Below are 12,980 nucleotides of genomic sequence, written 5' to 3'. Positions count from 1 at the left end.
CAGTTTTACAGTAAAGTTTTACAGTTCCAGAGAAAGTGCAGTGCAGGCAGACAACAAGGCGCAAGATCATAATGAGGCAGATTGTAAGGAGAAGAGTCTCTCTGGGGTGAAAGCTGTCTTTGAGCCTGGTGGTATGTGCTTTCAGACCTGAGCGTATTCTGCCTGATGGGGAGGGGAGAAGAGAGAATGTCTGGGGTGGGCAGGACCTTTGATTACACTGGCTGCTCTAGAGGCAGTGAGAAGTACTGAAGGAGTCAGTGGAGAGGAGTTGGTTTCTGTGATGTGCTGAGCTGTGTCCACAACTCTGCAATTTCTTGTGCTCACTGGTGGAACAGTTGCCATACCAAACTGTAATTCAAAAAGTTGCAAGTTCAAAGTAAATTGATTATCAAAGTACGTCACCATCTGCTACCTTGAGATTCATTTACAAAAAATAAAGAAATGCAATAGAATTTATGAAAAAATCATACACACCAAAAAGGGACAAAAGACCAATGTGCAAAAGAATCATGCATATAACCAAAAAACATAGATAATACTGAAAACCTGAATTATAGAGAGCTTGAAATTGAGCCTTGAGTAGAATGTGGAATCAGTTAGTATTGAGGTGAGTGAAGTTCTGCCCTCTGGTTCAGAAGCCTGGGGGCTGAGGTAATAACTGTTCCTGACCCTGGTGGTGTGGGTCCTGAGGCTCCTGTACCTCCTGCCTGATGGTTGAGGGGTAATAACTGTTCCTGACCCTGGTGGTGTGGGTCCTGAGGCTCCTGTACCTCCTGCCTGATGGTTGAGGGGTAATAACTATTCCTGAACCTGGTGGTGTGGGTCCTGAGGCTCCTGTACCTCCTGCCTGATGGTTGAGGGGTAATAACTGCTGCTGAACCTGGTGGTGTGGGTCCTGAGGTTTTGTACTCCTGCCCAGTGGTAGTAGTGAGAAGAGAGCATGGTCTGAATGGTGCAGGTCTTTGCTGATGGATGCTGCTTTCTCATGGCAGTGCTCCATGTAAATGTGCCCAATAATGGGGAGGGCTTTGCCTATGATGGACTGGGCTGTATCCATCACTTTCTGTAGTCTTTTCCGTTTCTGGGCACTGGTGTTTCCGTACCAGGCCTTGATGCAACCAGTCAGAACACTCCAATGTGCACCTATAGAAATTTGTCAAAGTTTTAGATCTGCTGAATCTGTACAAACTTTTAAGAAGGTAACATGCACAAAATGCTGGAGGAACTCAGCAGGTCAGGCAGCATCTGTGGAGGAGAATAAACAGTCGAAGGTTCAGGCTAAGATCTTCATAAGGATCGGAAAGGAAGGAGAAGAGTCAGACTAGGAAGCTGAGGGGAGGAGAAGGAGCTCAAGCTGATAGGTGATAAGGAAGGTGGGTGAGGGAGGAGCGTAATAACGTAAGATGCCCACATCCTGGCGACTGTTCAATAGACAATAAACAATAGGCGCAGGAGTCGGCCATTTGGCCCTTCGAGCCAGCACCGCCATTCACTGTGATCATGGCTGATCATTCACAATCAGTACCCCGTTCCTGCCTTATCCCCATAACCTTTGATTCCGCTATCTTTAAGAGCTCTATCCATCTCTTTCTTGAAAGCATCCAGAGACTTGGTCTCCACAGCCTTCTGGGGCAGAGCATTCCATATATCCACACTCTCTGGGTGAAAAAGTTTTTCCTCAACTCTGTTCTAAATGGCCTACCCCTTATTCTTAAACTGTGGCCTCTGGTTCTGGACTCACCCATCAGCAGGAACATGCTTCCTGCCTGCAGCGTGTCTAATCCCTTAATAATCTTATATGTTTCAATCAGATCCCCTCTCATCCTTCTAAATTCCAGCGTATACAAGCCCAGTTGCTCCGATCTTTCAACATATGACAGTCCCGCCATCCCGGGAATTAACCTTGTGAACCTACGCTGCACTCCCTCAATAGCAAGAATGTCCTTCCTCAAATTTGGAGACCAAAACTGCACACAGTACTCCAGGTGTGGTCTCACCAGGACCCTGTACAGCTGCAGAAGGACCTCTTTGCTCTTATACTCAACTCCCCTTGTTATGAAGGCGAGCATGCCATTAGCTTTCTTCACTGCCTTCTGTACCTGCATGCTTGCTTTCAGTAACTGATGTTCAGAGGCCTGTATATATCTCCCATCAGGGTCTTTTTACCCTTGCAGTTCCTTAACTCTAACCTCAACGATTCTACATCTTTTGATTCTATGTCACCTCTTTCTAAGGATTGATTTCATTTTTTATCGACAGAGCCACCCCACCCCCTCTGCCTACCTCCCTGTCCTTTCGATACAATGTGTACCCTTGGATGTTAAGCTCCCAACTATAATCCACAACATAGATGCCCACAACATCATACATGTCAATCTTTAACTGCACTGTAAGTTCATCTACCTTATTCCATATGCTGTGTGCATTCAAATACAACACCTTCAGTCCCTTATTCATCACCCTTTGCGATTTTGTCCCTCCGGTTACACTTCAACTCATCCTGCTGGTTCAATTTGTCTCTCTCCTCCCTGACAGTCTCACTAGACACTGCATTTACCAGTATACCAACTGCCCCATCCTCAACCCTATCACTCCAGTTCCCACTCCCCTGTCAAATCAGTTTAATTCCTCCCCAACCTGCCCACAGGCCCCCTTGGGTTCAGGTGTAACCCATCCCTTTTGTCCCCAGAAGAAATGCCAATGATCCAAAATTCTGAAACCCTGTCCCCAGCACCAGTTTCTCAGCCATACATCCACCTGCCAAATCGTCCTACTCTTACCCTCACTAGTGTGTGGCACAGGCAGCAATCCAGAAACTACTACCCTAGGGGTCATGTTTTTCAGCTCTTTACCTTCTCCCTAAATCCTCTCTTCAGGACCTCCTCACCTTTTCTGCCCATGTCATTGGTGCTAATATGTACCAAGACATCTGGCTGCTCACCCTCCCCTTTAGACTGTTGTGGACTCAATCTGAGACGTCCTGACCCTGGCACCTGGGAGGCAACATACCATCTGGGTGTCTCTATCGCGTCCACAGACTCTCCTATCTACTCCTCTAAGTATGGAATCCCCAATCACCACAGCAGCCCTCTTCTGTCCCCTTCCCTTCTGAGCCACAGAGCCCTACTCAGGGCCAGAGACCTGGTCACTTTGATGGGTCACAGCAGGCAGATTGCAGAACTAGTAGTGAAGACTAAGAAGGTTTGGACAAGGGAAGCACAGGAGTGCTTACAGAATTGCTTTGAGTTGGTGGACTGGACTATATTCAGGGATTCATCTTCAAACCTGGATGAATTATAGACCGGTTAGCCTAACGTCGGTGGTGGGGAAAATGCTAGAGTCAGTTATCAAGGATGTGATAACAGCACATTTGGAAAGCGGTGAAATCATCGGACAAAGTCAGCATGGATTTGTGAAAGGAAAATCATGTCTGACGAATCTCATAGAATTTTTTGAGGATGTAACTAGTAGAGTGGATAGGGGAGAACCAGTGGATGTGGTATATTTGGATTTTCAAAAGGCTTTTGACAAGGTCCCACACAGGAGATTAGTGTGCAAACTTAAAGCACACGGTATTGGGGGTAAGGTATTGGTGTGGATGGAGAATTGGTTAGCAGACAGGAAGCAAAGAGTGGGAATAAACGGGACCTTTTCAGAATGGCAGGCAGTGACTAGTGGGGTACCGCAAGGCTCAGTGCTGGGACTCCAGTTGTTTACAATATATATTAATGACTTGGATGAGGGAATTAAATGCAGCATCTCCAAGTTTGCGGATGACACGAAGCTGGGTGGCAGTGTTAGCTGTGAGGAGGATGCTAAGAGGGTGCAGGGTGACTTGGATAGGTTGGGTGAGTGGGCAAATTCATGGCAGATGCAATTTAATGTGGATAAATGTGAAGTTATCCACTTTGGTGGCAAAAATAGGAAAACAGATTATTATCTGAATGGTGGCCGATTAGGAAAAGGGGAGGTGCAACGAGACCTGGGTGTCATTATACACCAGTCATTGAAAGTGGGCATGCAGGTACAGCAGGCGGTGAAAAAGGCGAATGGTATGCTGGCATTTATAGCGAGAGGATTCGAGTACAGGAGCAGGGAGGTACTACTGCAGTTGTACAAGGCCTTGGTGAGACCACACCTGGAGTATTGTGTGCAGTTTTGGTCCCTAATCTGAGGAAAGACATCCTTGCCATAGAGGGAGTACAAAGAAGGTTCACCAGATTGATTCCTGGGATGGCAGGACTTTCATATGAAGAAAGACTGGATGAACTGGGCTTGTACTCGTTGGAATTTAGAAGATTGAGGGGGGATCTGATTGAAACGTATAAAATCCTAAAGGGATTGGACAGGCTAGATGCAGGAAGATTGTTCCCGATGTTGGGGAAGTCCAGAATGAGGGGTCACAGTTTGAGGATAGAGGGGAAGCCTTTTAGGACCGAGATTAGGAAAACCTTCTTCACACAGAGAGTGCTGAATCTGTGGAATTCTCTGCCACAGGAAACAGTTGAGGCCAGTTCATTGGCTATATTTAAGAGGGAGTTAGATATGGCCCTTGTGGCTACGGGGGTCAGGGGGTATGGAGAGAAGGCAGGTACAGGGTTCCGAGTTGGATGATCAGCCATGATCATACTGAATGGCGGTGCAGGCTCGAAGGGCCGAATGGCCTACTCCTGCACCTATTTTCTATGTTTCTATGAGTATGCTGTTACCAACTTCATTAAAACCTGTGTGGATGAGTTTGAGCCTACAAAGACTTGTAGTACATTCCCAAACTAAGAGCCGTGGATGAACCAGGAGGTACATTGTCTGCTGAAGGCTGGATCTGTGGCATTCAAGTCTGGCAACCCGGGCCTGTACCAGAAAACCAGGTATGATTTGAGGGGGGGCTATTTCAAAGGAGGTTGGAGGCAACATTGGATGTACGACAACTCTGATAGGGTCTACAAGACATTACTTCCTACAAAACAAAACCCAGTAGCATGAATGTCAGCGATGCTTCACTACCAGATGAACGCAACGCCTTGTATGCACGCTTTGAAAGGGAGAACACAACTACAGCTGTGAAGATCCCTGCTGCACCTGATGACCCTGTGATCTCCGTCTCAGAGACCAATGTGAGGCTGTCTTTAAAGAGAGTGAACCCTCGCAAGGCAGAAGGTCCCGATGGAGTACCTGGTAAGGCTCTGAAAACCTATGCCTACCAACTAGCGGGAGTATTCAAGGACGTTTTGAACCTCTCGCTGCTACGGGAGGAAGTTACCACTTGCTTCAAAAAGGCAACAATTATACCAGTGCCAAAGAAGAATAATGTGAGCTGCCTTAATAACTATCACCCAGTAGCACTCACATCGACAGTGATGAAATGCTTTGAGAGGTTGGTCATGACTAGACTGAACTCTTGCCTCAGCAAGGACCTGGACCCATTGCAATTTGCCTATCGCCACAATAGGTCAATGACAGATGCAATCTCAATGGCTCTTCATGTGGCTTTAGACCAGCTGAACAATACAAACCCCTGTGTCAGGATGCTGTTCATTGACTATAGCTCAGCATTTAACACCATCATTCCTACAATCCTGATTGAGAAGTTACAGAACCTGGGCCTCTGTACCTCCCTCTGTAATTGGATCCTCGACTTCCTAACCAGAAGACCACAATCTGTGCAGATTGGTGATAACATCTCCTCCTTGCTGACGATCAACACTGGTGCACCTCAGGGGTGTGTGCTTAGCCCACTGCTCTACTCTCTATATACCCATGACTGTGTGGCTAGGCATAGCTCAAATACCATCTATAAATTTGCTGACAATACAACCATTGCTGATAGAGTCTCAGGTGGTGACGAGAGGGCGTACAGGAGTGAGATATGCCAACTAGTGGAGTGGTGTCGTAGCAACAACCTGGCACTCAACGTCAGTAAGATGAAAGAGCTGATTGTGGACTTTAGGAAGGGTAAGACAAAGGAACACATACCAATCCTCATAGAGGGATCAGAAGTGGAGAGAGTGAGCAGTTTCAAGTTCCTGGGTGTCAAGATCTCTGAGGACCTAACCTGGTCCCAACATATCAATGCAGTTATAAAGAAAGCAACACAGTGACTATACTTCATTAGGAGTTTGAAGAGATTTGGTATGTCAACAAATACTCTCAGAAATTTCTATAAATGTACTGGGAGAGCATTCTGACTGACTGCATCACTGACTGGTATGGAGGGGCTACTGCACAGGACTGAAAGAAGCTGCAGAAGGTTGTAAATTTTGTCAGCTCCATCTTGGGTACGAGCCTATACAGTACCCAGGACATCTTTAGGGAGTGGTGTCTCAGAAAGGCAGCATCCATTATTAAGGACCTCCAGCACCCAGGGCATGTCCCTTTCTCACTGTTACCATCAGGTAGGAGGTACAGAAGCTTGAAGGCACACACACAGCAATTCAGGAACAGCTTCTTCCCCTCTGCCATCCAATTCCTAAATGGACATTGAAGCTTTGGACGCTACCCCACTTTTTTTAATATACAGTATTCCTGTTTTTGCAAATTTAAAAAAATCTATTCAATATGCATAATTGATTTACTTGTTTATTTATTATAATTTTTTCTCTCTCTGCTAGATTATGTATTGCATTGAACTGCTGCTGCTAAGATAACAAATTTCACATCACATGCCGGAGATGATAAACCTGATTCTGATTTAGTGAAGAATTCACAAGAGACCTTTACTCATTATATAGTTAGAATGTGAGACCTGCTCTCAATGGCATTAAAGTGCATTGGTTGGATTAATTTACAGGGAAGGTAGCTAAGAACAGAGGCAAAAATAGGGTATGATGAGTTAGTGGAAGAAGATTGGTATAAAACACATGTGAAAAATGAAATTGGTGTAACTGAGCTGGGATAAATGGCCTGTCTTTCCAGAGTAAATTTTATATTCTGTAATTATGCAAAGTATAGTGTGTCCGTAAGACAGGAGCAGAATTAGGCCATTCAGCCCATCAAATGGACATTGAACCCTTGGACACTACATCATTTTTTTAATATATATTATTTCTGTTTTTTCCCCATGATTTTTAATCTACTCAATATAGGCAGACATCCCACCTCTCCCGGAAGTTCCGGGAGTCTCCCGCATGTTAATAGTGGCTCCCTGATGCCCGCAAATTATATACAATGTCCAGGAAACTGATTTTTTTTCAGAGTGAGCGTGAGAGAACGCGCGAGAAAGAGTGACCACGAGAGAGAGAGAGAACGCGTGAGAGTGAGAGCAAGAAAGCAAACACGAGAGAGCGAGCGGGCGTCTGTGCACGAGAGAGAGCGAGAGTATTCCAAAAAAAGAAAATATAAAACATACGTCACCCCAGACTACACTAAAGTGTACCCCTGCCTAATAGTGGTCAACATAATGACAGTGTTGCTCACTGCACTGTTTGCAACAGTGACTTTTCTATTGCCCATGGTGGGTTAAAATGTAAAAGACATGTTGAGGTGAGTTTAACAGGTGTCATTCGTTCATTAGCATAGCTAACGTTATTTAAACTAGCTGGCCAGCTGCTAAGGAGCTACTCTATTGCAGACATCCCACCTCTCCCGGAAGTCTCCCGCAAATAGATGGTGCTACCTCCTGAAATGAGTTTTTGCAGGGTGGGATGTCTGTATAGGTATAATGTAATTGATTGATTTATTTTTTCCTCTTCTTCTATATGATGCATTGCATTGAACTGCTGCTGCTAAGTGAACAAATTTCGTGACACATGCCGGTGATAATAAACCTGATTCAGTATCTGAAGCATACAATGATCTTTGAGGGGAATGGTCACATGGACACTCTGCACTGGCAGCCCATTTCCTTTTTCTCTCCTGACAGTCACCCTTTCACCTGTCTCCTGCAACCTGGGGGTGACGACCTCTCTGCCACTTCCTCATTCTCCCATAAGAGCCGAAGGTCATCCAGCTGTGGCTCCAGTTCCCTCGTGTGTTCTCTCAGGAGTTGAGGTGCGGTGCACCTGGTGCAGATGTGTTTACCCGGGAGGCTGGAGGTCTCCCAGAATTCCCATATCTCACACAAACTACGTAACTCAGCCCCTCGAACCATCCTCACTGCTCGAACTATGCACCAACAGATGAAGAATGAAGAAGACGAAGAAAATATGAGGCATTGAGGCTGCAGTGTTTCGGGTGAAGCTGCCCCCGCAGTGCTGTTGAGGGGGTGGAACAGGTTTAGACCCAGTGTCGGTGAAGGACTGGTCACAGGTGTCCCAGTCACAATGGAGGGGAACCTCCAGAAAGTAGTGGAAGCAGCCCAGTTCCTCATAGGCAAAGCCCTCCTCACCATTGAGCTTATCTACAAGGGCTACATCCATTACTAAGGACCCATTCCCACACCATCACCATCCAGGACATGCTCTCTTCTTTACTTTATTGTCGCCAAACAATTAATACTACAGCATACAATCATCACACTGATACTTGGTTCTGCGATTCACGCTCCCTGGAGTACAAATTGATAGTAAATAGTAAAAATGTAAATTATAAATCATAAATAGAAAATAGAAAAGGGAAAGTAAGGTAGTGCAAAAAAACCGACAGGCCGGTCCGGATATTTGGAGGGTACGGCCCAGATCCGGGTCAGGATCCGTTCAGCAGTCTTATCACAGTTGGAAAGAAGCTGTTCCCAAATCTGGCCGTATGAGTCTTCAAGCTCCTGAGCCTTCTCCCGGAGGACAGATGGACGAAAAGTGTGTTGGCTGGGTGGGTCGTGTCCTTGATTATCCTGGCAGCACTGCTCCGACAGCGTGCGGTGTAAAGTGAGTCCACAGACGGAAGATTGGTTTGTGTGATGTGCTGCGCCATGTTCACGATCTTCTGCAGCTTCTTTCAGTCTTGGACAGGACAACTTCCATACCAGGTTGTGATGCACCCTAGAAAAATGCTTTCTACGGTGCATTTATAAAAGTTAGTGAGGATTTTAGGGGACAGGCCAAATTTCTTTAGTTTTTACTCAGGAAGTAAAGGCGCTGGTGGGCCTTCTTGGCAGTGAACTCTGCTTGGTTGGACCAAGTCAGGTCATTTGTGATATTGACCCCGAGGAACTTAAAGCTTTTGACCTGTTCCACTTGTGCACCACCGATGTAAATTGGGTCGTGCGGTCCACTACTCCTTCTGAAGTCAACAACCAATTCCTTCGCCTTGCTGACGTTGAGGGATAGGTTATTGTCTTCTCACCATGCCACCAGGTTCTTAATTTCCTCTCTGTACTCAAACTCATCATTACCCGAGATACGGCCTACAATTGTTGTGTCATCAGCAAACTTGTATATTGAGTTTGATGGAAACTTGGCTACACAATCATGGGTGTACAGTGAGTACAGCAGGGGGCTGAGTACACAGCCTTGTGGGGCACCGGTGCTCAGAGTGATTGTAGAGGAGAGCTTGTCTCACTGCTGCCATCAGGATCCACAGCACCAGGTTCAGGAACAGTTATTACCTCTCAGCCATCAGGCAGGAGGTACAGGAGCCTCAGGACCCACACCACCAGGTTCAGGAACAGTTATTACCCTGCAGTCATCAGAGTCTTGAACCAGAGGGGATAACTTCACCCAGCTTCACTGATCTGTTCCCACAACCCATGGACACTTTCAAAGACTCTTCATTGCATGTTCTCGATATTTATTGCTTATTTATTTATTATTATTTTTGTTTGTTTTTTAATTTTTTTATATTTGCACAGTTTGTCTTTTACACATTAATTTTTTGTGCATCCGGTTATGTGATACATAAGATAGCTTACACACACATAGATTGATTGTATGTCCATGAAGTGACGCTAGGCACAGGACAGTGGACATAAGGTGACTGACAGGAGATGATAAAGTAGTGATGGTGGGTCAGTGGGTGGAGGTGTTGATCATAAACACAAAATAATCTGCAGATGCTGGGATCATGGAGGTGTTGATCAGCCCTACTGCTGAGGGAGGAGGGTTGGCTCTGGTGGTCCTGGTGTGGAGTTTGAACTTGTGAACCTGCAGATGGCGATGTTCCCCCGTCCCTGCTGTGTGAGGGGGTGAGGGTGCTGGCCCGCTGGAGGTGCGCACCGGACGCAGTCGATGCTTGGGGACGGGTAGGTGGGTGTGCAATAACAGCCCGGGTCAGACAACACACAACACACGCCTACAGCTTTCAGATGCGGCGACAAGTTTCCAAAACTCGTTAGGAAAAGAAAACGGGACAGTGTAGTCAGCAGACGACACTGAGAAACCTTCAGGGCTGTCGTCTGGAATGGTGAAAGGGGCAGATTAAATGTGAGTTGCTATCCTTTGTCGTTCCATGTTCAACTAGTTAAATAGACTCTCCCCATTAAGCCGTAAATCGGCGGGTTTATGTGGTTGAAAATCATTTGGTAGATAGAGTGGACATGGAGAGGATGTTTCCACGGACAGGGAGTCTAGGACCGCACAGCCTCAGAATGCAGGGATGCTCCCTGCAGGTCAGAGACGAGAAGGAATTTCTCCGGCCAGAGGGTGGTGAATCTGTGAAACCATTGCTATGGTGTGGAGGCCAAATAATTGAGTATACTTAAAGCGGGGATGATATGTTCTTGATTAGTCAGGGTGTCAAACGTTATGGAGAGAAGGCAGGAGAATGGGTTTGAGAGGTAAAATAAATCAGCCATGATGGAATGGCGGAAGCAGACTAGATGGGCTGAATGGCCTAATTCTGCTCCGATGTCTTACGGTCTGAAAAGTTGGGTCTAGTTTCGTTATGAAATGTTCGTCTTGCCGGTAATTAAGTCGCTGTAAGAAAGTGTCGGCACATTTTCCGTCTGGTGTTCACACTTTTCAACTGAGGCTGCAGTTTACCGTTCTCTTGCTGTGCAATTGGTGTTTGCTTCCCCTCTGACAGTTCCTCATAGACTGCTTCCTCATTGCCTGGGCTACACACGCAGAGTTTGCAGCCCCGCAGCCGGCTCGCAGGCAAACCCCGCACCGCGGCTCCGGATGGCGGCAGGCAGGCCCGTCTGTTTGTGACTGACCCCGGCGGCCCCCACACCTTCCCCAGGTAAACCCCCACCACAGGCTCCCCGTGGGTGCGGAGGGCGAACAGCTGTGAGCGTGGGGGAGAGGGCGGCAGGAGAAAGCAGTGTGGGGGAGAACAGAGAGACTGGGGAGAGAGTGGGGAGTGTAGGGATAGAGAGAGACTGGGGAGAGTGAGGGGTGTGGGGAGTGTAGGGATAGAGAGAGACTGGGGAGAGTGAGGGGTGTGGGGAGTGTAGGGACAGAGAGAGACTGGGGAGAGTGAGGGGTGTGGGGAGTGTAGGGACAGAGAAAGACTGGGGAGAGTGAGGGGTGTGGGGAGTGTAGGGATAGAGAGAGACTGGCGGGAGTGAGGGGTGTGGGGAGTGTAGTGGGAATAGAGAGAGACTGGGGAGAGTGAGGGGTGTGGGGAGTGTAGGGATAGAGAGAGACTGGGGAGAGTGAGGGGTGTGGGGAGTGTAGGGATAGAGAGAGACTGGGGAGAGTGAGGGGTGTGGGGAGTGTAGGGACAGAGAGAGACTGGGGAGAGTGAGGGGTGTGGGGAGTGTAGGGACAGAGAAAGACTGGGGAGAGTGAGGGGTGTGGGGAGTGTAGGGATAGAGAGAGACTGGCGGGAGTGAGGGGTGTGGGGAGTGTAGTGGGAATAGAGAGAGACTGGGGAGAGTGAGGGGTGTGGGGAGTGTAGGGATAGAGAGAGACTGGGGAGAGTGAGGGGTGTGGGGAGTGTAGGGATAGAGAGAGACTGGGGAGAGTGAGGGGTGTGGGGAGTGTAGGGACAGAGAGAGACTGGGGAGAGTGAGGGGTGTGGGGAGTGTAGGGATAGAGAGAGACTGGGGAGAGTGAGGGGTGTGGGGAGTGTAGGGACAGAGAGAGACTGGGGAGAGTGAGGGGTGTGGGGAGTGTAGGGACAGAGAAAGACTGGGGAGAGTGAGGGGTGTGGGGAGTGTAGTGGGAATAGAGAGAGACTGGGGAGAGTGAGGGGTGTGGGGAGTGTAGGGATAGAGAGAGACTGGGGAGAGTGAGGGGTGTGGGGAGTGTAGGGATAGAGAGAGACTGGCGGGAGTGAGGGGTGTGGGGAGTGTAGTGGGAATAGAGAGAGACTGGGGAGAGTGAGGGGTGTGGGGAGTGTAGGGATAGAGAGAGACTGGGGAGAGTGAGTGGTGTGGGGAGTGTAGGGATAGAGAGAGACTGGGGAGAGTGAGGGGTGTGGGGAGTGTAGGGATAGAGAGAGAGACTGGGGAGAGTGAGGGGTGTGGGGAGTGTAGTGGGAATAGAGAGAGACTGGGGAGAGTGAGGGGTGTGGGGAGTGTAGGGATAGAGAGAGACTGGGGAGAGTGAGGGGTGTGGGGAGTGTAGGGATAGAGAGAGACTGGCGGGAGTGAGGGGTGTGGGGAGTGTAGTGGGAATAGAGAGAGACTGGGGAGAGTGAGGGGTGTGGGGAGTGTAGGGATAGAGAGAGACTGGGGAGAGTGAGGGGTGTGGGGAGTGTAGGGATAGAGAGAGACTGGGGAGAGTGAGGGGTGTGGGGAGTGTAGAGGGGATAGAGAGAGACTGGGGAGAGAGGGGTGTGGGGGTAGAGAGAGACTGGGGAGAGTGAGAGGTGTGGGGAGTGTAGAGGGGATAGAGAGAGACTGGGGAGAGAGGGGTGTGGGGTAGAGAGAGACTGGGGAGAGTGAGAGGTGTGGGGAGTGTAGAGGGGATAGAGAGAGACTGGGGAGAGTGAGGGGTGTGGGGAGTGTAGGGACAGAGAGAGACTGGGGAGAGTGAGGGGTGTGGGGAGTGTAGGGATAGAGAGAGACTGGGGAGAGTGAGGGGTGTGGGGAGTGTAGGGATAGAGAGAGACTGGGGAGAGTGAGGGGTGTGGGGAGTGTAGAGGGGATAGAGAGAGACTGGGGAGAGAGGGGTGTGGGGAGTGTAGAGTGGATAGAGAGGGACTGGGGACAGTGACGGGTGTGG

General features: G+C 48.4%; 1 protein-coding gene across 5 annotated transcripts in view; it reads left to right on the top strand.

Annotated features, from left to right (window-relative positions):
* The window catches only part of LOC134347255 (FYN-binding protein 1), a 253,395-nt gene that overhangs the window by 23,779 nt on the left and 216,636 nt on the right, over positions 1-12,980 (top strand). Inside the window, exon 1 of one of the 5 annotated variants that reach the window (XM_063049619.1) lies at positions 10,070-10,292. The exons of 3 other annotated variants lie outside the window; for them this stretch is intronic. The gene's annotated coding sequence lies outside the window, so the exon portion shown is untranslated. Of the gene's footprint in view, positions 1-10,069; positions 10,293-10,579; positions 11,050-12,980 lie in introns of those variants that run through there. One more of the 5 variants, XM_063049621.1, reaches the window with a different exon arrangement.

Source organism: Mobula hypostoma, chromosome 5 (genome assembly GCF_963921235.1).
Source record: "Mobula hypostoma chromosome 5, sMobHyp1.1, whole genome shotgun sequence".
In the NCBI taxonomy this organism is placed as follows: Eukaryota; Metazoa; Chordata; class Chondrichthyes; order Myliobatiformes; family Myliobatidae; genus Mobula; species Mobula hypostoma.
This window is presented reverse-complemented; position numbering and strand designations above follow the sequence as displayed.